Genomic DNA, 24,681 nt, shown 5'->3' with positions numbered 1-24,681 from the left:
AATATCTAGCCTCTGAAAAAATATGCAAGATCCACCGATAAATCTGGCAAAAGTCCCTAACATTTTGTGCATACTTGTGCTCTCACCTGAATGTAGCGCCACCTTGTAGCTGTCGAAGGAAACTGCTGCTCACAAAATGTTTTATCAGAAGGCAAGTTGAGAGGAATCCAAGAGTCAGATGTCCATGGAAAGAACCACTCACTGAAGCAGGAATGTTGGAGGCTTCATATTCGCATAGTTTCCTGTCCAACGTCCACAACGCTCCCAAACGCTCAAAAGCCTCACACCGGGCAAGCCCTCACCGGGTATATCTCTGGCTCCAAGGTAAAGCCAAATCCTGAGCATGCTAGTGCTAGGATCACAGAGCGAGAGAGAGATGGTTCAAGAGCTACTGTCTTGATAAAGGCCTGAAACGGCTAGTGCCTAAGAGTGTCTGACTTTCAGTTATGACTGATTGTGAGAGGGGAAGATGAAGTTTTTCTGCAGCCAGCATGCCTTGGGATATACTTATGCAAATGAGGTGAGAGCCAGACCAATCCCATGCTACTCTGCCTAATGCTCCTTATCTGCATAAAAAGAACACTTTCACAACAGAGCAAAGTGGCGCAGCGGAAGCGTGCTGGGCCCATAACCCAGAGGTCGATGGATCGAAACCATCCTCTGCTAATTTTGCTTGATTTTACTTCCAAGGACCAAGCTGTCATTTCCACGCTACCAGCAAGGAAAAGCGCAAGCTTGTGTCAGCTATGTGAGAAAAGACTTCTCAACTATCTGTGTCTGCTGAAATACAAGAGAGGGATCGTCAAAAGCTCCACACTGTACTTTGAAAGTAAAGGCACACAATAATAAGCATGAATGACTGGTGGGACCTTCAAACACTTTTATGTGGAGGCTTTGAATTTCATTCTTCCCTTTTTTGTTCTGCTCTTATCTATCTCCTGGGCATTTCATGGAATGTTCTCTATTTCTCTTCCCTGCTTTGCTTCCCATGCTGCCTCTATGTGTTCATATCTATTATTTGTATTGCTGCTTTCCATTCTTCTCTTCTGCACAGCTTTGTCCTTGGTTTCAATCCCAGTTCCTTACCCTCTACAAAAACTTTCTATTGCTTTTCATGTTGGTATCTAAACCAAATGCACCATTGAAGCTGGTGCATGATAGTCATTGAACTCAGGGTCCTAATGTTTAGAACCGAGAGCGCAAAGATCAGAGGGCGTTGGTGGTATAGTGGTGAGCATAGCTGCCTTCCAAGCAGTTGACCCGGGTTCGATTCCCGGCCAACGCAGTACAAATACTTATATATTCTGCAAGCAGGATATATTTTAAAGCAACATTTCACAAAATGGTAATATAATTAAGAGGTTAATCAGCCATTATATAAAAAATAAACAAATATGTAGGCAAGCATTTCGATCGCCCCTTCTGCTATATTCATTGTCCTAATATATGATAAGTTTCATAAAGCAGAGTCACCACTCACATGTACTGGTAAAAAAATATGTTACAGTGGCAGACAATGAAAGGGCTGAGGCCTGACCAGACATTTTAACTCCAGCATCTCTATGTTAAAAAGCATTTCCTAGGCAATATTTAGCCTCTGAAAAAAATATGCAAGATCCAGCAATAAATCTGGCAAAAGTCCCCAACATTTTGTGCATACTTGTGCCCTCACCTGAATGTAGCACCACCTTGTAGCCGTCGGAGGTAACTGCAGCTCACAAAATGTTTCATCAGAGGGCAAGTTTAGAGGAATCCAAAAGGCAGATGTCCATGGAAAGAGCCTCCGACTGCAGCAGGAAGTTTGGATGCTTCAAATTTGCATAGCTTCCAGTCCAACGTCCTCTCATGTACCGAATGCTCCCAAACGCTCTAAAGCCTTATACCCGGCAAGCCCTCACCGGGTAGATCTCTGGCTCCCAGGTAAAGCCAAATACTGAGCATGCAAGCACTAGGATCACAGAGAGAGAGAGAGAGACAGAGAGCGTCGGAGAGCTGTTGTCTTGTTAAAGGCCTGAAACGGCTAGTGCCTAAGAGGGTCTGGACTTTCAGTTGTGACTGATTGTGAGAGGGGAAGATAAAGATTTTCTGCACCCAGCATGCCTTGCGATATACTTAGGCAAATGAGGTGAGAGCCCGACCAATCCCACGTCACTTCTCTGAATGCCTCCTCATCTGCATAAAGAGAACACTTTCACAAAGGAGCAGAGTGGCGCAGCGGAAGCGTGCTGGGCCCATAACCCAGAGGTCGATGGATCGAAACCATCCTCTGCTAATTTTGCTTGATTTTCCTTCCAAGGACCAAGCTGTCATTTCCACATAGCCAGAAAGGAAAAGTGCAAGCTTGTGCCAGCTATGTGAGAAAAGACTTCTCAACTATTCGTGTCTGTGTAATACAAGAGTGATCGTGAAAGGTACAACCCTGTACTTTGAAAGTAAAGACACACAATTATAACCATAAATGACTGACTGGTGGGAGCTTCACACAACTTTCTGGGCATGCTTTGAATTTCATTCTTCCCTTTTTGTTCTGCTCTTATCTATCTCCTGGGCATTTCATGGAATGTTCTCTTTCTCTTCCCTGCTTTGCTTCCCATGCTGCCTATATATGCTCATTTCTACTATTTGTACTGTTGCTTTTCATTTCTTCTCTTCTGCACAACTTTGTCCTTGGTTTCAATCCCCAGTTCCTTACCCTCTGCAAAAAACGTTCTACTGCTTCTCATGTTGGTATCTAAACCAAATGCACCATTGAAGCTGGTGCAAGATAGTCATTGATTTCTGCAACGTAATATTTAGAACCGAGAGCTAACACATCAGAGGGCGTTGGTGGTATAGTGGTGAGCATAGCTGCTTCCCAAGCAGTTGACCCGGGTTCGATTCCCGGCCAATAAACTGAAAATACTTATATATTCTGCAAGCAGGATATATTGTAATGCAACATGTCACAAAATGGAAATTTCACGAACAGATTAATCAGCCATATATAAAAAAATAAACAAATACGTGGGCAAACATCTCAATCGCACCTTCTGCTACATACATTGTCCTAATATATGATAAGTTTCATAAAGCAGAGTCACAACACACATGTGCTGGTAATAAATTTGTTACAGTGGGCAAACAATGGAAGGGCTGAGGCCCGACCAGACATTGTAACTCCAGCATCTCTATGTTAAAAAGCATTTCTAGGCAATATCTAGCCTCTGAAAAAATATGCAAGATCCACCGATAAATCTGGCAAAAGTCCCTAACATTTTGTGCATACTTGTGCTCTCACCTGAATGTAGCGCCACCTTGTAGCTGTCGAAGGAAACTGCTGCTCACAAAATGTTTTATCAGAAGGCAAGTTGAGAGGAATCCAAGAGTCAGATGTCCATGGAAAGAACCACTCACTGAAGCAGGAATGTTGGAGGCTTCATATTCGCATAGTTTCCTGTCCAACGTCCACAACGCTCCCAAACGCTCAAAAGCCTCACACCGGGCAAGCCCTCACCGGGTATATCTCTGGCTCCAAGGTAAAGCCAAATCCTGAGCATGCTAGTGCTAGGATCACAGAGCGAGAGAGAGATGGTTCAAGAGCTACTGTCTTGATAAAGGCCTGAAACGGCTAGTGCCTAAGAGTGTCTGACTTTCAGTTATGACTGATTGTGAGAGGGGAAGATGAAGTTTTTCTGCACCCAGCATGCCTTGGGATATACTTATGCAAATGAGGTGAGAGCCAGACCAATCCCATGCTACTCTGCCTAATGCTCCTTATCTGCATAAAAAGAACACTTTCACAACAGAGCAAAGTGGCGCAGCGGAAGCGTGCTGGGCCCATAACCCAGAGGTCGATGGATCGAAACCATCCTCTGCTAATTTTGCTTGATTTTACTTCCAAGGACCAAGCTGTCATTTCCACGCTACCAGCAAGGAAAAGCGCAAGCTTGTGTCAGCTATGTGAGAAAAGACTTCTCAACTATCTGTGTCTGCTGAAATACAAGAGAGGGATCGTCAAAAGCTCCACACTGTACTTTGAAAGTAAAGGCACACAATAATAAGCATGAATGACTGGTGGGACCTTCAAACACTTTTATGTGGAGGCTTTGAATTTCATTCTTCCCTTTTTTGTTCTGCTCTTATCTATCTCCTGGGCATTTCATGGAATGTTCTCTATTTCTCTTCCCTGCTTTGCTTCCCATGCTGCCTCTATGTGTTCATATCTATTATTTGTATTGCTGCTTTCCATTCTTCTCTTCTGCACAGCTTTGTCCTTGGTTTCAATCCCAGTTCCTTACCCTCTACAAAAACTTTCTATTGCTTTTCATGTTGGTATCTAAACCAAATGCACCATTGAAGCTGGTGCATGATAGTCATTGAACTCAGGGTCCTAATGTTTAGAACCGAGAGCGCAAAGATCAGAGGGCGTTGGTGGTATAGTGGTGAGCATAGCTGCCTTCCAAGCAGTTGACCCGGGTTCGATTCCCGGCCAACGCAGTACAAATACTTATATATTCTGCAAGCAGGATATATTTTAAAGCAACATTTCACAAAATGGTAATATAATTAAGAGGTTAATCAGCCATTATATAAAAAATAAACAAATATGTAGGCAAGCATTTCGATCGCCCCTTCTGCTATATTCATTGTCCTAATATATGATAAGTTTCATAAAGCAGAGTCACCACTCACATGTACTGGTAAAAAAATATGTTACAGTGGCAGACAATGAAAGGGCTGAGGCCTGACCAGACATTTTAACTCCAGCATCTCTATGTTAAAAAGCATTTCCTAGGCAATATTTAGCCTCTGAAAAAAATATGCAAGATCCAGCAATAAATCTGGCAAAAGTCCCCAACATTTTGTGCATACTTGTGCCCTCACCTGAATGTAGCACCACCTTGTAGCCGTCGGAGGTAACTGCAGCTCACAAAATGTTTCATCAGAGGGCAAGTTTAGAGGAATCCAAAAGGCAGATGTCCATGGAAAGAGCCTCCGACTGCAGCAGGAAGTTTGGATGCTTCAAATTTGCATAGCTTCCAGTCCAACGTCCTCTCATGTACCGAATGCTCCCAAACGCTCTAAAGCCTTATACCCGGCAAGCCCTCACCGGGTAGATCTCTGGCTCCCAGGTAAAGCCAAATACTGAGCATGCAAGCACTAGGATCACAGAGAGAGAGAGAGAGACAGAGAGCGTCGGAGAGCTGTTGTCTTGTTAAAGGCCTGAAACGGCTAGTGCCTAAGAGGGTCTGGACTTTCAGTTGTGACTGATTGTGAGAGGGGAAGATAAAGATTTTCTGCACCCAGCATGCCTTGCGATATACTTAGGCAAATGAGGTGAGAGCCCGACCAATCCCACGTCACTTCTCTGAATGCCTCCTCATCTGCATAAAGAGAACACTTTCACAAAGGAGCAGAGTGGCGCAGCGGAAGCGTGCTGGGCCCATAACCCAGAGGTCGATGGATCGAAACCATCCTCTGCTAATTTTGCTTGATTTTCCTTCCAAGGACCAAGCTGTCATTTCCACATAGCCAGAAAGGAAAAGTGCAAGCTTGTGCCAGCTATGTGAGAAAAGACTTCTCAACTATTCGTGTCTGTGTAATACAAGAGTGATCGTGAAAGGTACAACCCTGTACTTTGAAAGTAAAGACACACAATTATAACCATAAATGACTGACTGGTGGGAGCTTCACACAACTTTCTGGGCATGCTTTGAATTTCATTCTTCCCTTTTTGTTCTGCTCTTATCTATCTCCTGGGCATTTCATGGAATGTTCTCTTTCTCTTCCCTGCTTTGCTTCCCATGCTGCCTATATATGCTCATTTCTACTATTTGTACTGTTGCTTTTCATTTCTTCTCTTCTGCACAACTTTGTCCTTGGTTTCAATCCCCAGTTCCTTACCCTCTGCAAAAAACGTTCTACTGCTTCTCATGTTGGTATCTAAACCAAATGCACCATTGAAGCTGGTGCAAGATAGTCATTGATTTCTGCAACGTAATATTTAGAACCGAGAGCTAACACATCAGAGGGCGTTGGTGGTATAGTGGTGAGCATAGCTGCTTCCCAAGCAGTTGACCCGGGTTCGATTCCCGGCCAACGCACTGAAAATACTTATATATTCTGCAAGCAGGATATATTGTAATGCAACATGTCACAAAATGGAAATTTCACGAACAGATTAATCAGCCATATATAAAAAAATAAACAAATACGTGGGCAAACATCTCAATCGCACCTTCTGCTACATACATTGTCCTAATATATGATAAGTTTCATAAAGCAGAGTCACAACACACATGTGCTGGTAATAAATTTGTTACAGTGGGCAAACAATGGAACGGCTGAGGCCCGACCAGACATTGTAACTCCAGCATCTCTATGTTAAAAAGCATTTCTAGGCAATATCTAGCCTCTGAAAAAATATGCAAGATCCACCGATAAATCTGGCAAAAGTCCCTAACATTTTGTGCATACTTGTGCTCTCACCTGAATGTAGCGCCACCTTGTAGCTGTCGAAGGAAACTGCTGCTCACAAAATGTTTTATCAGAAGGCAAGTTGAGAGGAATCCAAGAGTCAGATGTCCATGGAAAGAACCACTCACTGAAGCAGGAATGTTGGAGGCTTCATATTCGCATAGTTTCCTGTCCAACGTCCACTCACGTCCCGAACGCTCCCAAACGCTCAAAAGCCTCACACCGGGCAAGCCCTCACCGGGTATATCTCTGGCTCCAAGGTAAAGCCAAATCCTGAGCATGCTAGTGCTAGGATCACAGAGCGAGAGAGAGATGGTTCAAGAGCTACTGTCTTGATAAAGGCCTGAAACGGCTAGTGCCTAAGAGTGTCTGACTTTCAGTTATGACTGATTGTGAGAGGGGAAGATGAAGTTTTTCTGCACCCAGCATGCCTTGGGATATACTTATGCAAATGAGGTGAGAGCCAGACCAATCCCATGCTACTCTGCCTAATGCTCCTTATCTGCATAAAAAGAACACTTTCACAACGGAGCAGAGTGGCGCAGCGGAAGCGTGCTGGGCCCATAACCCAGAGGTCGATGGATCGAAACCATCCTCTGCTAATTTTGCTTGATTTTACTTCCAAGGACCAAGCTGTCATTTCCACGCTACCAGCAAGGAAAAGCGCAAGCTTGTGCCAGCTATGTGAGAAAAGACTTCTCAACTATCTGTGTCTGCTGAAATACAAGAGAGGGATCGTCAAAAGCTCCACACTGTACTTTGAAAGTAAAGGCACACAATAATAAGCATGAATGACTGGTGGGACCTTCAAACACTTTTATGTGGAGGCTTTGAATTTCATTCTTCCCTTTTTTGTTCTGCTCTTATCTATCTCCTGGGCATTTCATGGAATGTTCTCTATTTCTCTTCCCTGCTTTGCTTCCCATGCTGCCTCTATGTGTTCATATCTATTATTTGTATTGCTGCTTTCCATTCTTCTCTTCTGCACAGCTTTGTCCTTGGTTTCAATCCCAGTTCCTTACCTTCTACAAAAACTTTCTATTGCTTTTCATGTTGGTATCTAAACCAAATGCACCATTGAAGCTGGTGCATGATAGTCATTGAACTCAGGGTCCTAATGTTTAGAACCGAGAGCGCAAAGATCTGAGGGCGTTGGTGGTATAGTGGTGAGCATAGCTGCCTTCCAAGCAGTTGACCCGGGTTCGATTCCCGGCCAACGCAATACAAATACTTATATATTCTGCAAGCAGGATATATTTTAAAGCAACATTTCACAAAATGGTAATATAATTAAGAGGTTAATCAGCCATTATATAAAAAATAAACAAATATGTAGGCAAGCATTTCGATCGCCCCTTCTGCTATATTCATTGTCCTAATATATGATAAGTTTCATAAAGCAGAGTCACCACTCACATGTACAGGTAAAAAAATATGTTACAGTGGGCAGACAATGAAAGGGCTGAGGCCCGACCAGACATTTTAACTCCAGCATCTCTATGTTAAAAAGCATTTCCTAGGCAATATTTAGCCTCTGAAAAAAATATGCAAGATCCAGCAATAAATCTGGCAAAAGTCCCCAACATTTTGTGCATACTTGTGCCCTCACCTGAATGTAGCACCACCTTGTAGCCGTCGGAGGTAACTGCAGCTCACAAAATGTTTCATCAGAGGGCAAGTTTAGAGGAATCCAAAAGGCAGATGTCCATGGAAAGAGCCTCCGACTGCAGCAGGAAGTTTGGATGCTTCAAATTTGCATAGCTTCCAGTCCAACGTCCTCTCATGTACCGAACGCTCCCAAACGCTCTAAAGCCTTATACCGGCAAGCCCTCACCGGGTAGATCTCTGGCTCCCAGGTAAAGCCAAATACTGAGCATGCAAGCACTAGGTTCACAGAGAGAGAGAGAGACAGAGAGCGTCGGAGAGCTGTTGTCTTGTTAAAGGCCTGAAACGGCTAGTGAATAAGAGGGTCTGGACTTTCAGTTGTGACTGATTGTGAGAGGGGAAGATAAAGATTTTCTGCACCCAGCATGCCTTGCGATATACTTAGGCAAATGAGGTGAGAGCCCGACCAATCCCACGTCACTTCTCTGAATGCCTCCTCATCTGCATAAACAGAACACTTTCACAAAGGAGCAGAGTGGCGCAGCGGAAGCGTGCTGGGCCCATAACCCAGAGGTCGATGGATCGAAACCATCCTCTGCTAATTTTGCTTGATTTTCCTTCCAAGGACCAAGCTGTCATTTCCACATAGCCAGAAAGGAAAAGTGCAAGCTTGTACCAGCTATGTGAGAAAAGACTTCTCAACTATTCGTGTCTGTGTAATACAAGAGTGATCGTGAAAGGTACAACCCTGTACTTTGAAAGTAAAGACACACAATTATAACCATAAATGACTGGTGGGAGCTTCACACAACTTTCTGGGCATGCTTTGAATTTCATTCTTCCCTTTTTGTTCTGCTCTTATCTATCTCCTGGGCATTTCATGGAATGTTCTCTTTCTCTTCCCTGCTTTGCTTCCCATGCTGCCTATATATGCTCATTTCTACTATTTGTACTGTTGCTTTTCATTTCTTCTCTTCTGCACAACTTTGTCCTTGGTTTCAATCCCCAGTTCCTTACCCTCTGCAAAAAACGTTCTACTGCTTCTCATGTTGGTATCTAAACCAAATGCACCATTGAAGCTGGTGCAAGATAGTCATTGATTTCTGCAACGTAATATTTAGAACCGAGAGCTAACACATCAGAGGGCGTTGGTGGTATAGTGGTGAGCATAGCTGCTTCCCAAGCAGTTGACCCGGGTTCGATTCCCGGCCAACGCACTGAAAATACTTATATATTCTGCAAGCAGGATATATTGTAATGCAACATGTCACAAAATGGAAATTTCACGAACAGATTAATCAGCCATATATAAAAAAATAAACAAATACGTGGGCAAACATCTCAATCGCACCTTCTGCTACATACATTGTCCTAATATATGATAAGTTTCATAAAGCAGAGTCACAACACACATGTGCTGGTAATAAATTTGTTACAGTGGGCAAACAATGGAAGGGCTGAGGCCCGACCAGACATTGTAACTCCAGCATCTCTATGTTAAAAAGCATTTCTAGGCAATATCTAGCCTCTGAAAAAATATGCAAGATCCACCGATAAATCTGGCAAAAGTCCCTAACATTTTGTGCATACTTGTGCTCTCACCTGAATGTAGCGCCACCTTGTAGCTGTCGAAGGAAACTGCTGCTCACAAAATGTTTTATCAGAAGGCAAGTTGAGAGGAATCCAAGAGTCAGATGTCCATGGAAAGAACCACTCACTGAAGCAGGAATGTTGGAGGCTTCATATTCGCATAGTTTCCTGTCCAACGTCCACTCACGTCCCGAACGCTCCCAAACGCTCAAAAGCCTCACACCGGGCAAGCCCTCACCGGGTATATCTCTGGCTCCAAGGTAAAGCCAAATCCTGAGCATGCTAGTGCTAGGATCACAGAGCGAGAGAGAGATGGTTCAAGAGCTACTGTCTTGATAAAGGCCTGAAACGGCTAGTGCCTAAGAGTGTCTGACTTTCAGTTATGACTGATTGTGAGAGGGGAAGATGAAGTTTTTCTGCACCCAGCATGCCTTGGGATATACTTATGCAAATGAGGTGAGAGCCAGACCAATCCCATGCTACTCTGCCTAATGCTCCTTATCTGCATAAAAAGAACACTTTCACAACGGAGCAGAGTGGCGCAGCGGAAGCGTGCTGGGCCCATAACCCAGAGGTCGATGGATCGAAACCATCCTCTGCTAATTTTGCTTGATTTTACTTCCAAGGACCAAGCTGTCATTTCCACGCTACCAGCAAGGAAAAGCGCAAGCTTGTGCCAGCTATGTGAGAAAAGACTTCTCAACTATCTGTGTCTGCTGAAATACAAGAGAGGGATCGTCAAAGGCTCCACACTGTACTTTGAAAGTAAAGGCACACAATAATAAGCATGAATGACTGGTGGGACCTTCAAACACTTTTATGTGGAGGCTTTGAATTTCATTCTTCCCTTTTTTGTTCTGCTCTTATCTATCTCCTGGGCATTTCATGGAATGTTCTCTATTTCTCTTCCCTGCTTTGCTTCCCATGCTGCCTCTATGTGTTCATATCTATTATTTGTATTGCTGCTTTCCATTCTTCTCTTCTGCACAGCTTTGTCCTTGGTTTCAATCCCAGTTCCTTACCCTCTACAAAAACTTTCTATTGCTTTTCATGTTGGTATCTAAACCAAATGCACCATTGAAGCTGGTGCATGATAGTCATTGAACTCAGGGTCCTAATGTTTAGAACCGAGAGCGCAAAGATCAGAGGGCGTTGGTGGTATAGTGGTGAGCATAGCTGCCTTCCAAGCAGTTGACCCGGGTTCGATTCCCGGCCAACGCAGTATAAATACTTATATATTCTGCAAGCAGGATATATTTTAAAGCAACATTTCACAAAATGGTAATATAATTAAGAGGTTAATCAGCCATTATATAAAGAATAAACAAATATGTAGGCAAGCATTTCGATCGCCCCTTCTGCTATATTCATTGTCCTAATATATGATAAGTTTCATAAAGCAGAGTCACCACTCACATGTACTGGTAAAAAAATATGTTACAGTGGGCAGACAATGAAAGGGCTGAGGCCCAACCAGACCTTTTAACTCCAGCATCTCTATGTTAAAAAGCATTTCCTAGGCAATATTTAGCCTCTGAAAAAAATATGCAAGATCCAGCAATAAATCTGGCAAAAGTCCCCAACATTTTGTGCATACTTGTGCCCTCACCTGAATGTAGCACCACCTTGTAGCCGTCGGAGGTAACTGCAGCTCACAAAATGTTTCATCAGAGGGCAAGTTTAGAGGAATCCAAAAGGCAGATGTCCATGGAAAGAGCCTCCGACTGCAGCAGGAAGTTTGGATGCTTCAAATTTGCATAGCTTCCAGTCCAACGTCCTCTCATGTACCGAACGCTCCCAAACGCTCTAAAGCCTTATACCGGCAAGCCCTCACCGGGTAGATCTCTGGCTCCCAGGAAAAGCCAAATACTGAGCATGCAAGCACTAGGATCACAGAGAGAGAGAGAGACAGAGAGCGTCGGAGAGCTGTTGTCTTGTTAAAGGCCTGAAACGGCTAGTGCCTAAGAGGGTCTGGACTTTCAGTTGTGACTGATTGTGAGAGGGGAAGATAAAGATTTTCTGCACCCAGCATGCCTTGCGATATACTTAGGCAAATGAGGTGAGAGCCCGACCAATCCCACGTCACTTCTCTGAATGCCTCCTCATCTGCATAAAGAGAACACTTTCACAAAGGAGCAGAGTGGCGCAGCGGAAGCGTGCTGGGCCCATAACCCAGAGGTCGATGGATCGAAACCATCCTCTGCTAATTTTGCTTGATTTTCCTTCCAAGGACCAAGCTGTCATTTCCACATAGCCAGAAAGGAAAAGTGCAAGCTTGTGCCAGCTATGTGAGAAAAGACTTCTCAACTATTCGTGTCTGTGTAATACAAGAGTGATCGTGAAAGGTACAACCCTGTACTTTGAAAGTAAAGACACACAATTATAACCATAAATGACTGGTGGGAGCTTCACACAACTTTCTGGGCATGCTTTGAATTTCATTCTTCCCTTTTTGTTCTGCTCTTATCTATCTCCTGGGCATTTCATGGAATGTTCTCTTTCTCTTCCCTGCTTTGCTTCCCATGCTGCCTATATATGCTCATTTCTACTATTTGTACTGTTGCTTTTCATTTCTTCTCTTCTGCACAACTTTGTCCTTGGTTTCAATCCCCAGTTCCTTACCCTCTGCAAAAAACGTTCTACTGCTTCTCATGTTGGTATCTAAACCAAATGCACCATTGAAGCTGGTGCAAGATAGTCATTGATTTCTGCAACGTAATATTTAGAACCGAGAGCTAACACATCAGAGGGCGTTGGTGGTATAGTGGTGAGCATAGCTGCTTCCCAAGCAGTTGACCCGGGTTCGATTCCCGGCCAACGCACTGAAAATACTTATATATTCTGCAAGCAGGATATATTGTAATGCAACATGTCACAAAATGGAAATTTCACGAACAGATTAATCAGCCATATATAAAAAAATAAACAAATACGTGGGCAAACATCTCAATCGCACCTTCTGCTACATACATTGTCCTAATATATGATAAGTTTCATAAAGCAGAGTCACAACACACATGTGCTGGTAATAAATTTGTTACAGTGGGCAAACAATGGAAGGGCTGAGGCCCGACCAGACATTGTAACTCCAGCATCTCTATGTTAAAAAGCATTTCTAGGCAATATCTAGCCTCTGAAAAAATATGCAAGATCCACCGATAAATCTGGCAAAAGTCCCTAACATTTTGTGCATACTTGTGCTCTCACCTGAATGTAGCGCCACCTTGTAGCTGTCGAAGGAAACTGCTGCTCACAAAATGTTTTATCAGAAGGCAAGTTGAGAGGAATCCAAGAGTCAGATGTCCATGGAAAGGACCACTCACTGAAGCAGGAATGTTGGAGGCTTCATATTCGCATAGTTTCCTGTCCAACGTCCACTCACGTCCCGAACGCTCCCAAACGCTCAAAAGCCTCACACCGGGCAAGCCCTCACCGGGTATATCTCTGGCTCCAAGGTAAAGCCAAATCCTGAGCATGCTAGTGCTAGGATCACAGAGCGAGAGAGAGATGGTTCAAGAGCTACTGTCTTGATAAAGGCCTGAAACGGCTAGTGCCTAAGAGTGTCTGACTTTCAGTTATGACTGATTGTGAGAGGGGAAGATGAAGTTTTTCTGCACCCAGCATGCCTTGGGATATACTTATGCAAATGAGGTGAGAGCCAGACCAATCCCATGCTACTCTGCCTAATGCTCCTTATCTGCATAAAAAGAACACTTTCACAACGGAGCAGAGTGGCGCAGCGGAAGCGTGCTGGGCCCATAACCCAGAGGTCGATGGATCGAAACCATCCTCTGCTAATTTTGCTTGATTTTACTTCCAAGGACCAAGCTGTCATTTCCACGCTACCAGCAAGGAAAAGCGCAAGCTTGTGCCAGCTATGTGAGAAAAGACTTCTCAACTATCTGTGTCTGCTGAAATACAAGAGAGGGATCGTCAAAAGCTCCACACTGTACTTTGAAAGTAAAGGCACACAATAATAAGCATGAATGACTGGTGGGACCTTCAAACACTTTTATGTGGAGGCTTTGAATTTCATTCTTCCCTTTTTTGTTCTGCTCTTATCTATCTCCTGGGCATTTCATGGAATGTTCTCTATTTCTCTTCCCTGCTTTGCTTCCCATGCTGCCTCTATGTGTTCATATCTATTATTTGTATTGCTGCTTTCCATTCTTCTCTTCTGCACAGCTTTGTCCTTGGTTTCAATCCCAGTTCCTTACCTTCTACAAAAACTTTCTATTGCTTTTCATGTTGGTATCTAAACCAAATGCACCATTGAAGCTGGTGCATGATAGTCATTGAACTCAGGGTCCTAATGTTTAGAACCGAGAGCGCAAAGATCTGAGGGCGTTGGTGGTATAGTGGTGAGCATAGCTGCCTTCCAAGCAGTTGACCCGGGTTCGATTCCCGGCCAACGCAATACAAATACTTATATATTCTGCAAGCAGGATATATTTTAAAGCAACATTTCACAAAATGGTAATATAATTAAGAGGTTAATCAGCCATTATATAAAAAATAAACAAATATGTAGGCAAGCATTTCGATCGCCCCTTCTGCTATATTCATTGTCCTAATATATGATAAGTTTCATAAAGCAGAGTCACCACTCACATGTACTGGTAAAAAAATATGTTACAGTGGGCAGACAATGAAAGGGCTGAGGCCCGACCAGACATTTTAACTCCAGCATCTCTATGTTAAAAAGCATTTCCTAGGCAATATTTAGCCTCTGAAAAAAATATGCAAGATCCAGCAATAAATCTGGCAAAAGTCCCCAACATTTTGTGCATACTTGTGCCCTCACCTGAATGTAGCACCACCTTGTAGCCGTCGGAGGTAACTGCAGCTCACAAAATGCTTCATCAGAGGGCAAGTTTAGAGGAATCCAAAAGGCAGATGTCCATGGAAAGAGCCTCCGACTGCAGCAGGAAGTTTGGATGCTTCAAATTTGCATAGCTTCCAGTCCAACGTCCTCTCATGTACCGAACGCTCCCAAACGCTCTAAAGCCTTATACCGGCAAGCCCTCACCGGGTAGATCTCTGGCTCCCAGGTAAAGCCAAATACTGAGCATGCAAGCACTAGGTTCACAGAGAGAGAGAGAGACAGAGAGCGTCGGAGAGCTGTTGTCTTGTTAAAGGCCTGAAACGGCTAGTGAATAAGAGGGTCTGGACTTTCAGTTGTGACTGATTGTGAGAGGGGAAGATAAAGATTTTCTGCACCCAGCATGCCTTGCGATATACTTAGGCAAATGAGGTGAGAGCCCGACCAATCCCACGTCACTTCTCTGAATGCCTCCTCATCTGCATAAACAGAACACTTTCACAAAGGAGCAGAGTGGCGCAGCGGAAGCGTGCTGGGCCCATAACCCAGAGGTCGATGGATCGAAACCATCCTCTGCTAATTTTGCTTGATTTTCCTTCCAAGGACCAAGCTGTCATTTCCACATAGCCAGAAAGGAAAAGTGCAAGCTTGTACCAGCTATGTGAGAAAAGACTTCTCAACTATTCGTGTCTGTGTAATACAAGAGTGATCGTGAAAGGTACAACCCTGTACTTTGAAAGTAAAGACACACAATTATAACCATAAATGACTGGTGGGAGCTTCACACAACTTTCTGGGCATGCTTTGAATTTCATTCTTCCCTTTTTGTTCTGCTCTTATCTATCTCCTGGGCATTTCATGGAATGTTCTCTTTCTCTTCCCTGCTTTGCTTCCCATGCTGCCTATATATGCTCATTTCTACTATTTGTACTGTTGCTTTTCATTTCTTCTCTTCTGCACAACTTTGTCCTTGGTTTCAATCCCCAGTTCCTTACCCTCTGCAAAAAACGTTCTACTGCTTCTCATGTTGGTATCTAAACCAAATGCACCATTGAAGCTGGTGCAAGATAGTCATTGATTTCTGCAACGTAATATTTAGAACCGAGAGCTAACACATCAGAGGGCGTTGGTGGTATAGTGGTGAGCATAGCTGCTTCCCAAGCAGTTGACCCGGGTTCGATTCCCGGCCAACGCACTGAAAATACTTATATATTCTGCAAGCAGGATATATTGTAATGCAACATGTCACAAAATGGAAATTTCACGAACAGATTAATCAGCCATATATAAAAAAATAAACAAATACGTGGGCAAACATCTCAATCGCACCTTCTGCTACATACATTGTCCTAATATATGATAAGTTTCATAAAGCAGAGTCACAACACACATGTGCTGGTAATAAATTTGTTACAGTGGGCAAACAATGGAAGGGCTGAGGCCCGACCAGACATTGTAACTCCAGCATCTCTATGTTAAAAAGCATTTCTAGGCAATATCTAGCCTCTGAAAAAATATGCAAGATCCACCGATAAATCTGGCAAAAGTCCCTAACATTTTGTGCATACTTGTGCTCTCACCTGAATGTAGCGCCACCTTGTAGCTGTCGAAGGAAACTGCTGCTCACAAAATGTTTTATCAGAAGGCAAGTTGAGAGGAATCCAAGAGTCAGATGTCCATGGAAAGAACCACTCACTGAAGCAGGAATGTTGGAGGCTTCATATTCGCATAGTTTCCTGTCCAACGTCCACTCACGTCCCGAACGCTCCCAAACGCTCAAAGCCTCACACCGGGCAAGCCCTCACCGGGTATATCTCTGGCTCCAAGGTAAAGCCAAATCCTGAGCATGCTAGTGCTAGGATCACAGAGCGAGAGAGAGATGGTTCAAGAGCTACTGTCTTGATAAAGGCCTGAAACGGCTAGTGCCTAAGAGTGTCTGACTTTCAGTTATGACTGATTGTGAGAGGGGAAGATGAAGTTTTTCTGCACCCAGCATGCCTTGGGATATACTTATGCAAATGAGGTGAGAGCCAGACCAATCCCATGCTACTCTGCCTAATGCTCCTTATCTGCATAAAAAGAACACTTTCACAACGGAGCAGAGTGGCGCAGCGGAAGCGTGCTGGGCCCATAACCCAGAGGTCGATGGATCGAAACCATCCTCTGCTAATTTTGCTTGATTTTACTTCCAAGGACCAAGCTGTCATTTCCACGCTACCAGCAAGGAAAAGCGCAAGCTTGTGCCAGCTATGTGAGAAAAGACTTCTCAACTATCTGTGTCTGCTGAAATACAAGAGAGGGATCGTCAAAGGCTCCACACTGTACTTTGAAAGTAAAGGCACACAATAATAAGCATGAATGACTGGTGGGACCTTCAAACACTTTTATGTGGAGGCTTTGAATTTCATTCTTCCCTTTTTTGTTCTGCTCTTATCTATCTCCTGGGCATTTCATGGAATGTTCTCTATTTCTCTTCCCTGCTTTGCTTCCCATGCTGCCTCTATGTGTTCATATCTATTATTTGTATTGCTGCTTTCCATTCTTCTCTTCTGCACAGCTTTGTCCTTGGTTTCAATCCCAGTTCCTTACCCTCTACAAAAACTTTCTATTGCTTTTCATGTTGGTATCTAAACCAAATGCACCATTGAAGCTGGTGCATGATAGTCATTGAACTCAGGGTCCTAATGTTTAGAACCGAGAGCGCAAAGATCAGAGGGCGTTGGTGGTATAGTGGTGAGCATAGCTGCCTTCCAAGCAGTTGACCCGGGTTCGATTCCCGGCCAACGCAGTATAAATACTTATATATTCTGCAAGCAGGATATATTTTAAAGCAACATTTCACAAAATGGTAATATAATTAAGAGGTTAATCAGCCATTATATAAAGAATAAACAAATATGTAGGCAAGCATTTCGATCGCCCCTTCTGCTATATTCATTGTCCTAATATATGATAAGTTTCATAAAGCAGAGTCACCACTCACATGTACTGGTAAAAAAATATGTTACAGTGGGCAGACAATGAAAGGGCTGAGGCCCAACCAGACCTTTTAACTCCAGCATCTCTATGTTAAAAAGCATTTCCTAGGCAATATTTAGCCTCTGAAAAAAATATGCAAGATCCAGCAATAAATCTGGCAAAAGTCCCCAACATTTTGTGCATACTTGTGCCCTCACCTGAATGTAGCACCACCTTGTAGCCGTCGGAGGTAACTGCAGCTCACAAAATGTTTCATCAGAGGGCAAGTTTAGAGGAATCCAAAAGGCAGATGTCCATGGAAAGAGCCTCCGACTGCAGCAGGAAGTTTGGATGCTTCAAATTTGCATAGCTTCCAGTCCAACGTCCTCTCATGTACCGAACGCTCCCAAACGCTCTAAAGCCTTATACCGGCAAGCCCTCACCGGGTAGATCTCTGGCTCCCAGGAAAAGCCAAATACTGAGCATGCAAGCACTAGGATCACAGAGAGAGAGAGAGACAGAGAGCGTCGGAGAGCTGTTGTCTTGTTAAAGGCCTGAAACGGCTAGTGCCTAAGAGGGTCTGGACTTTCAGTTGTGACTGATTGTGAGAGGGGAAGATAAAGATTTTCTGCACCCAGCATGCCTTGCGATATACTTAGGCAAATGAGGTGAGAGCCCGACCAATCCCACGTCACTTCTCTGAATGCCTCCTCATCTGCATAAAGAGAACACTTTCACAAAGGAGCAGAGTGGCGCAGCGGAAGCGTGCTGGGCCCATAACCCAGAGGTCGATGGATCGAAACCATCCTCTGCTAATTTTGCTTGATTTTCCTTCCAAGGACCAAGCTGTCATTTCCACATAGCCAGAAAGGAAAAGTGCAAGCTTGTGCCAGCTATGTGAGAAAAGACTTCTCAACTATTCGTGTCTGTGTAATACAAGAGTGATCGTGAAAGGTACAACCCTGTACTTTGAAAGTAAAGACACACAATTATAACCATAAATGACTGGTGGGAGCTTCACACAACTTTCTGGGCATGCTTTGAATTTCATTCTTCCCTTTTTGTTCTGCTCTTATCTATCTCCTGGGCATTTCATGGAATGTTCTCTTTCTCTTCCCTGCTTTGCTTCCCATGCTGCCTATATATGCTCATTTCTACTATTTGTACTGTTGCTTTTCATTTCTTCTCTTCTGCACAACTTTGTCCTTGGTTTCAATCCCCAGTTCCTTACCCTCTGCAAAAAACGTTCTACTGCTTCTCATGTTGGTATCTAAACCAAATGCACCATTGAAGCTGGTGCAAGATAGTCATTGATTTCTGCAACGTAATATTTAGAACCGAGAGCTAACACATCAGAGGGCGTTGGTGGTATAGTGGTGAGCATAGCTGCTTCCCAAGCAGTTGACCCGGGTTCGATTCCCGGCCAACGCACTGAAAATACTTATATATTCTGCAAGCAGGATATATTGTAATGCAACATGTCACAAAATGGAAATTTCACGAACAGATTAATCAGCCATATATAAAAAAATAAACAAATACGTGGGCAAACATCTCAATCGCACCTTCTGCTACATACATTGTCCTAATATATGATAAGTTTCATAAAGCAGAGTCACAACACACATGTGCTGGTAATAAATTTGTTACAGTGGGCAAACAATGGAAGGGCTGAGGCCCGACCAGACATTGTAACTCCAGCATCTCTATGTTAAAAAGCATTTCTAGGCAATATCTAGCCTCTGAAAAAATATGCAAGATCCACCGATAAATCTGGCAAAAGTCCCTAACATTTTGTGCATACTTGTGCTCTCACCTGAATGTAGCGCCACCTTGTAGCTGTCGAAGGAAACTGCTGCTCACAAAATGTTTTATCAGAAGGCAAGTTGAGAGGAATCCAAGAGTCAGATGTCCATGGAAAGGACCACTCACTGAAGCAGGAATGTTGGAGGCTTCATATTCGCATAGTTTCCTGTCCAACGTCCACAACGCTCCCAAACGCTCAAAAGCCTCACACCGGGCAAGCCCTCACCGGGTATATCTCTGGCTCCAAGGTAAAGCCAAATCCTGAGCATGCTAGTGCTAGGATCACAGAGCGAGAGAGAGATGGTTCAAGAGCTACTGTCTTGATAAAGGCCTGAAACGGCTAGTGCCTAAGAGTGTCTGACTTTCAGTTATGACTGATTGTGAGAGGGGAAGATGAAGTTTTTCTGCACCCAGCATGCCTTGGGATATACTTATGCAAATGAGGTGAGAGCCAGACCAATCCCATGCTACTCTGCCTAATGCTCCTTATCTGCATAAAAAGAACACTTTCACAACGGAGCAGAGTGGCGCAGCGGAAGCGTGCTGGGCCCATAACCCAGAGGTCGATGGATCGAAACCATCCTCTGCTAATTTTGCTTGATTTTACTTCCAAGGACCAAGCTGTCATTTCCACGCTACCAGCAAGGAAAAGCGCAAGCTTGTGCCAGCTATGTGAGAAAAGACTTCTCAACTATCTGTGTCTGCTGAAATACAAGAGAGGGATCGTCAAAAGCTCCACACTGTACTTTGAAAGTAAAGGCACACAATAATAAGCATGAATGACTGGTGGGACCTTCAAACACTTTTATGTGGAGGCTTTGAATTTCATTCTTCCCTTTTTTGTTCTGCTCTTATCTATCTCCTGGGCATTTCATGGAATGTTCTCTATTTCTCTTCCCTGCTTTGCTTCCCATGCTGCCTCTATGTGTTCATATCTATTATTTGTATTGCTGCTTTCCATTCTTCTCTTCTGCACAGCTTTGTCCTTGGTTTCAATCCCAGTTCCTTACCTTCTACAAAAACTTTCTATTGCTTTTCATGTTGGTATCTAAACCAAATGCACCATTGAAGCTGGTGCATGATAGTCATTGAACTCAGGGTCCTAATGTTTAGAACCGAGAGCGCAAAGATCTGAGGGCGTTGGTGGTATAGTGGTGAGCATAGCTGCCTTCCAAGCAGTTGACCCGGGTTCGATTCCCGGCCAACGCAATACAAATACTTATATATTCTGCAAGCAGGATATATTTTAAAGCAACATTTCACAAAATGGTAATATAATTAAGAGGTTAATCAGCCATTATATAAAAAATAAACAAATATGTAGGCAAGCATTTCGATCGCCCCTTCTGCTATATTCATTGTCCTAATATATGATAAGTTTCATAAAGCAGAGTCACCACTCACATGTACTGGTAAAAAAATATGTTACAGTGGGCAGACAATGAAAGGGCTGAGGCCCGACCAGACATTTTAACTCCAGCATCTCTATGTTAAAAAGCATTTCCTAGGCAATATTTAGCCTCTGAAAAAAATATGCAAGATCCAGCAATAAATCTGGCAAAAGTCCCCAACATTTTGTGCATACTTGTGCCCTCACCTGAATGTAGCACCACCTTGTAGCCGTCGGAGGTAACTGCAGCTCACAAAATGCTTCATCAGAGGGCAAGTTTAGAGGAATCCAAAAGGCAGATGTCCATGGAAAGAGCCTCCGACTGCAGCAGGAAGTTTGGATGCTTCAAATTTGCATAGCTTCCAGTCCAACGTCCTCTCATGTACCGAACGCTCCCAAACGCTCTAAAGCCTTATACCGGCAAGCCCTCACCGGGTAGATCTCTGGCTCCCAGGTAAAGCCAAATACTGAGCATGCAAGCACTAGGATCACAGAGAGAGAGAGAGACAGAGAGCGTCGGAGAGCTGTTGTCTTGTTAAAGGCCTGAAACGGCTAGTGAATAAGAGGGTCTGGACTTTCAGTTGTGACTGATTGTGAGAGGGGAAGATAAAGATTTTCTGCACCCAGCATGCCTTGCGATATACTTAGGCAAATGAGGTGAGAGCCCGACCAATCCCACGTCACTTCTCTGAATGCCTCCTCATCTGCATAAACAGAACACTTTCACAAAGGAGCAGAGTGGCGCAGCGGAAGCGTGCTGGGCCCATAACCCAGAGGTCGATGGATCGAAACCATCCTCTGCTAATTTTGCTTGATTTTCCTTCCAAGGACCAAGCTGTCATTTCCACATAGCCAGAAAGGAAAAGTGCAAGCTTGTACCAGCTATGTGAGAAAAGACTTCTCAACTATTCGTGTCTGTGTAATACAAGAGTGATCGTGAAAGGTACAACCCTGTACTTTGAAAGTAAAGACACACAATTATAACCATAAATGACTGGTGGGAGCTTCACACAACTTTCTGGGCATGCTTTGAATTTCATTCTTCCCTTTTTGTTCTGCTCTTATCTATCTCCTGGGCATTTCATGGAATGTTCTCTTTCTCTTCCCTGCTTTGCTTCCCATGCTGCCTATATATGCTCATTTCTACTATTTGTACTGTTGCTTTTCATTTCTTCTCTTCTGCACAACTTTGTCCTTGGTTTCAATCCCCAGTTCCTTACCCTCTGCAAAAAACGTTCTACTGCTTCTCATGTTGGTATCTAAACCAAATGCACCATTGAAGCTGGTGCAAGATAGTCATTGATTTCTGCAACGTAATATTTAGAACCGAGAGCTAACACATCAGAGGGCGTTGGTGGTATAGTGGTGAGCATAGCTGCTTCCCAAGCAGTTGACCCGGGTTCGATTCCCGGCCAACGCACTGAAAATACTTATATATTCTGCAAGCAGGATATATTGTAATGCAACATGTCACAAAATGGAAATTTCACGAACAGATTAATCAGCCATATATAAAAAAATAAACAAATACGTGGGCAAACATCTCAATCGCACCTTCTGCTACATACATTGTCCTAATATATGATAAGTTTCATAAAGCAGAGTCACAACACACATGTGCTGGTAATAAATTTGTTACAGTGGGCAAACAATGGAAGGGCTGAGGCCCGACCAGACATTGTAACTCCAGCATCTCTATGTTAAAAAGCATTTCTAGGCAATATCTAGCCTCTGAAAAAATATGCAAGATCCACCGATAAATCTGGCAAAAGTCCCTAACATTTTGTGCATACTTGTGCTCTCACCTGAATGTAGCGCCACCTTGTAGCTGTCGAAGGAAACTGCTGCTCACAAAATGTTTTATCAGAAGGCAAGTTGAGAGGAATCCAAGAGTCAGATGTCCATGGAAAGAACCACTCACTGAAGCAGGAATGTTGGAGGCTTCATATTCGCATAGTTTCCTGTCCAACGTCCACAACGCTCCCAAACGCTCAAAAGCCTCACACCGGGCAAGCCCTCACCGGGTATATCTCTGGCTCCAAGGTAAAGCCAAATCCTGAGCATGCTAGTGCTAGGATCACAGAGCGAGAGAGAGATGGTTCAAGAGCTACTGTCTTGATAAAGGCCTGAAACGGCTAGTGCCTAAGAGTGTCTGACTTTCAGTTATGACTGATTGTGAGAGGGGAAGATGAAGTTTTTCTGCACCCAGCATGCCTTGGGATATACTTATGCAAATGAGGTGAGAGCCAGACCAATCCCATGCTACTCTGCCTAATGCTCCTTATCTGCATAAAAAGAACACTTTCACAACAGAGCAAAGTGGCGCAGCGGAAGCGTGCTGGGCCCATAACCCAGAGGTCGATGGATCGAAACCATCCTCTGCTAATTTTGCTTGATTTTACTTCCAAGGACCAAGCTGTCATTTCCACGCTACCAGCAAGGAAAAGCGCAAGCTTGTGTCAGCTATGTGAGAAAAGACTTCTCAACTATCTGTGTCTGCTGAAATACAAGAGAGGGATCGTCAAAAGCTCCACACTGTACTTTGAAAGTAAAGGCACACAATAATAAGCATGAATGACTGGTGGGACCTTCAAACACTTTTATGTGGAGGCTTTGAATTTCATTCTTCCCTTTTTTGTTCTGCTCTTATCTATCTCCTGGGCATTTCATGGAATGTTCTCTATTTCTCTTCCCTGCTTTGCTTCCCATGCTGCCTCTATGTGTTCATATCTATTATTTGTATTGCTGCTTTCCATTCTTCTCTTCTGCACAGCTTTGTCCTTGGTTTCAATCCCAGTTCCTTACCCTCTACAAAAACTTTCTATTGCTTTTCATGTTGGTATCTAAACCAAATGCACCATTGAAGCTGGTGCATGATAGTCATTGAACTCAGGGTCCTAATGTTTAGAACCGAGAGCGCAAAGATCAGAGGGCGTTGGTGGTATAGTGGTGAGCATAGCTGCCTTCCAAGCAGTTGACCCGGGTTCGATTCCCGGCCAACGCAGTACAAATACTTATATATTCTGCAAGCAGGATATATTTTAAAGCAACATTTCACAAAATGGTAATATAATTAAGAGGTTAATCAGCCATTATATAAAAAATAAACAAATATGTAGGCAAGCATTTCGATTGCCCCTTCTGCTATATTCATTGTCCTAATATATGATAAGTTTCATAAAGCAGAGTCACCACTCACATGTACTGGTAAAAAAATATGTTACAGTGGCAGACAATGAAAGGGCTGAGGCCTGACCAGACATTTTAACTCCAGCATCTCTATGTTAAAAAGCATTTCCTAGGCAATATTTAGCCTCTGAAAAAAATATGCAAGATCCAGCAATAAATCTGGCAAAAGTCCCCAACATTTTGTGCATACTTGTGCCCTCACCTGAATGTAGCACCACCTTGTAGCCGTCGGAGGTAACTGCAGCTCACAAAATGTTTCATCAGAGGGCAAGTTTAGAGGAATCCAAAAGGCAGATGTCCATGGAAAGAGCCTCCGACTGCAGCAGGAAGTTTGGATGCTTCAAATTTGCATAGCTTCCAGTCCAACGTCCTCTCATGTACCGAATGCTCCCAAACGCTCTAAAGCCTTATACCCGGCAAGCCCTCACCGGGTAGATCTCTGGCTCCCAGGTAAAGCCAAATACTGAGCATGCAAGCACTAGGATCACAGAGAGAGAGAGAGAGACAGAGAGCGTCGGAGAGCTGTTGTCTTGTTAAAGGCCTGAAACGGCTAGTGCCTAAGAGGGTCTGGACTTTCAGTTGTGACTGATTGTGAGAGGGGAAGATAAAGATTTTCTGCACCCAGCATGCCTTGCGATATACTTAGGCAAATGAGGTGAGAGCCCGACCAATCCCACGTCACTTCTCTGAATGCCTCCTCATCTGCATAAAGAGAACACTTTCACAAAGGAGCAGAGTGGCGCAGCGGAAGCGTGCTGGGCCCATAACCCAGAGGTCGATGGATCGAAACCATCCTCTGCTAATTTTGCTTGATTTTCCTTCCAAGGACCAAGCTGTCATTTCCACATAGCCAGAAAGGAAAAGT

General features: G+C 43.7%; 14 non-coding genes across 14 annotated transcripts; all 14 read left to right on the top strand.

Annotated features, from left to right (window-relative positions):
• Positions 1–1,213: 1,213 nt before the first annotated feature.
• On the top strand, positions 1,214–1,285 carry TRNAG-UCC (transfer RNA glycine (anticodon UCC)). Its single transcript has one exon. It is a non-coding gene; the product is annotated as a tRNA-Gly (tRNA).
• Positions 1,286–4,404: 3,119 nt separating this feature from the next.
• On the top strand, positions 4,405–4,476 carry TRNAG-UCC (transfer RNA glycine (anticodon UCC)). Its single transcript has one exon. It is a non-coding gene; the product is annotated as a tRNA-Gly (tRNA).
• A 1,535-nt stretch (positions 4,477–6,011) lies between these two features.
• Positions 6,012–6,083, top strand: TRNAG-CCC (transfer RNA glycine (anticodon CCC)). Its single transcript has one exon. It is a non-coding gene; the product is annotated as a tRNA-Gly (tRNA).
• A 1,522-nt stretch (positions 6,084–7,605) lies between these two features.
• TRNAG-UCC (transfer RNA glycine (anticodon UCC)) lies at positions 7,606–7,677 on the top strand. Its single transcript has one exon. It is a non-coding gene; the product is annotated as a tRNA-Gly (tRNA).
• Positions 7,678–9,206: 1,529 nt separating this feature from the next.
• On the top strand, positions 9,207–9,278 carry TRNAG-CCC (transfer RNA glycine (anticodon CCC)). The gene has a single exon. It is a non-coding gene; the product is annotated as a tRNA-Gly (tRNA).
• A 1,522-nt stretch (positions 9,279–10,800) lies between these two features.
• On the top strand, positions 10,801–10,872 carry TRNAG-UCC (transfer RNA glycine (anticodon UCC)). The gene has a single exon. It is a non-coding gene; the product is annotated as a tRNA-Gly (tRNA).
• A 1,529-nt stretch (positions 10,873–12,401) lies between these two features.
• On the top strand, positions 12,402–12,473 carry TRNAG-CCC (transfer RNA glycine (anticodon CCC)). The gene has a single exon. It is a non-coding gene; the product is annotated as a tRNA-Gly (tRNA).
• A 1,522-nt stretch (positions 12,474–13,995) lies between these two features.
• On the top strand, positions 13,996–14,067 carry TRNAG-UCC (transfer RNA glycine (anticodon UCC)). Its single transcript has one exon. It is a non-coding gene; the product is annotated as a tRNA-Gly (tRNA).
• Positions 14,068–15,596: 1,529 nt separating this feature from the next.
• On the top strand, positions 15,597–15,668 carry TRNAG-CCC (transfer RNA glycine (anticodon CCC)). The gene has a single exon. It is a non-coding gene; the product is annotated as a tRNA-Gly (tRNA).
• Positions 15,669–17,189: 1,521 nt separating this feature from the next.
• Positions 17,190–17,261, top strand: TRNAG-UCC (transfer RNA glycine (anticodon UCC)). The gene has a single exon. It is a non-coding gene; the product is annotated as a tRNA-Gly (tRNA).
• A 1,529-nt stretch (positions 17,262–18,790) lies between these two features.
• Positions 18,791–18,862, top strand: TRNAG-CCC (transfer RNA glycine (anticodon CCC)). Its single transcript has one exon. It is a non-coding gene; the product is annotated as a tRNA-Gly (tRNA).
• A 1,512-nt stretch (positions 18,863–20,374) lies between these two features.
• TRNAG-UCC (transfer RNA glycine (anticodon UCC)) lies at positions 20,375–20,446 on the top strand. The gene has a single exon. It is a non-coding gene; the product is annotated as a tRNA-Gly (tRNA).
• Positions 20,447–21,975: 1,529 nt separating this feature from the next.
• TRNAG-CCC (transfer RNA glycine (anticodon CCC)) lies at positions 21,976–22,047 on the top strand. The gene has a single exon. It is a non-coding gene; the product is annotated as a tRNA-Gly (tRNA).
• A 1,512-nt stretch (positions 22,048–23,559) lies between these two features.
• Positions 23,560–23,631, top strand: TRNAG-UCC (transfer RNA glycine (anticodon UCC)). The gene has a single exon. It is a non-coding gene; the product is annotated as a tRNA-Gly (tRNA).
• The last annotated feature ends 1,050 nt before the right edge of the window (positions 23,632–24,681 follow it).

The sequence above is a fragment of the Lissotriton vulgaris genome, chromosome 9 (genome assembly GCF_964263255.1).
Source record: "Lissotriton vulgaris chromosome 9, aLisVul1.2, whole genome shotgun sequence".
Lineage (NCBI taxonomy): Eukaryota > Metazoa > Chordata > Amphibia > Caudata > Salamandridae > Lissotriton > Lissotriton vulgaris.
Note: the sequence above shows the minus strand (reverse complement) of the source record. Positions and strands in the feature narration are given on the sequence as shown.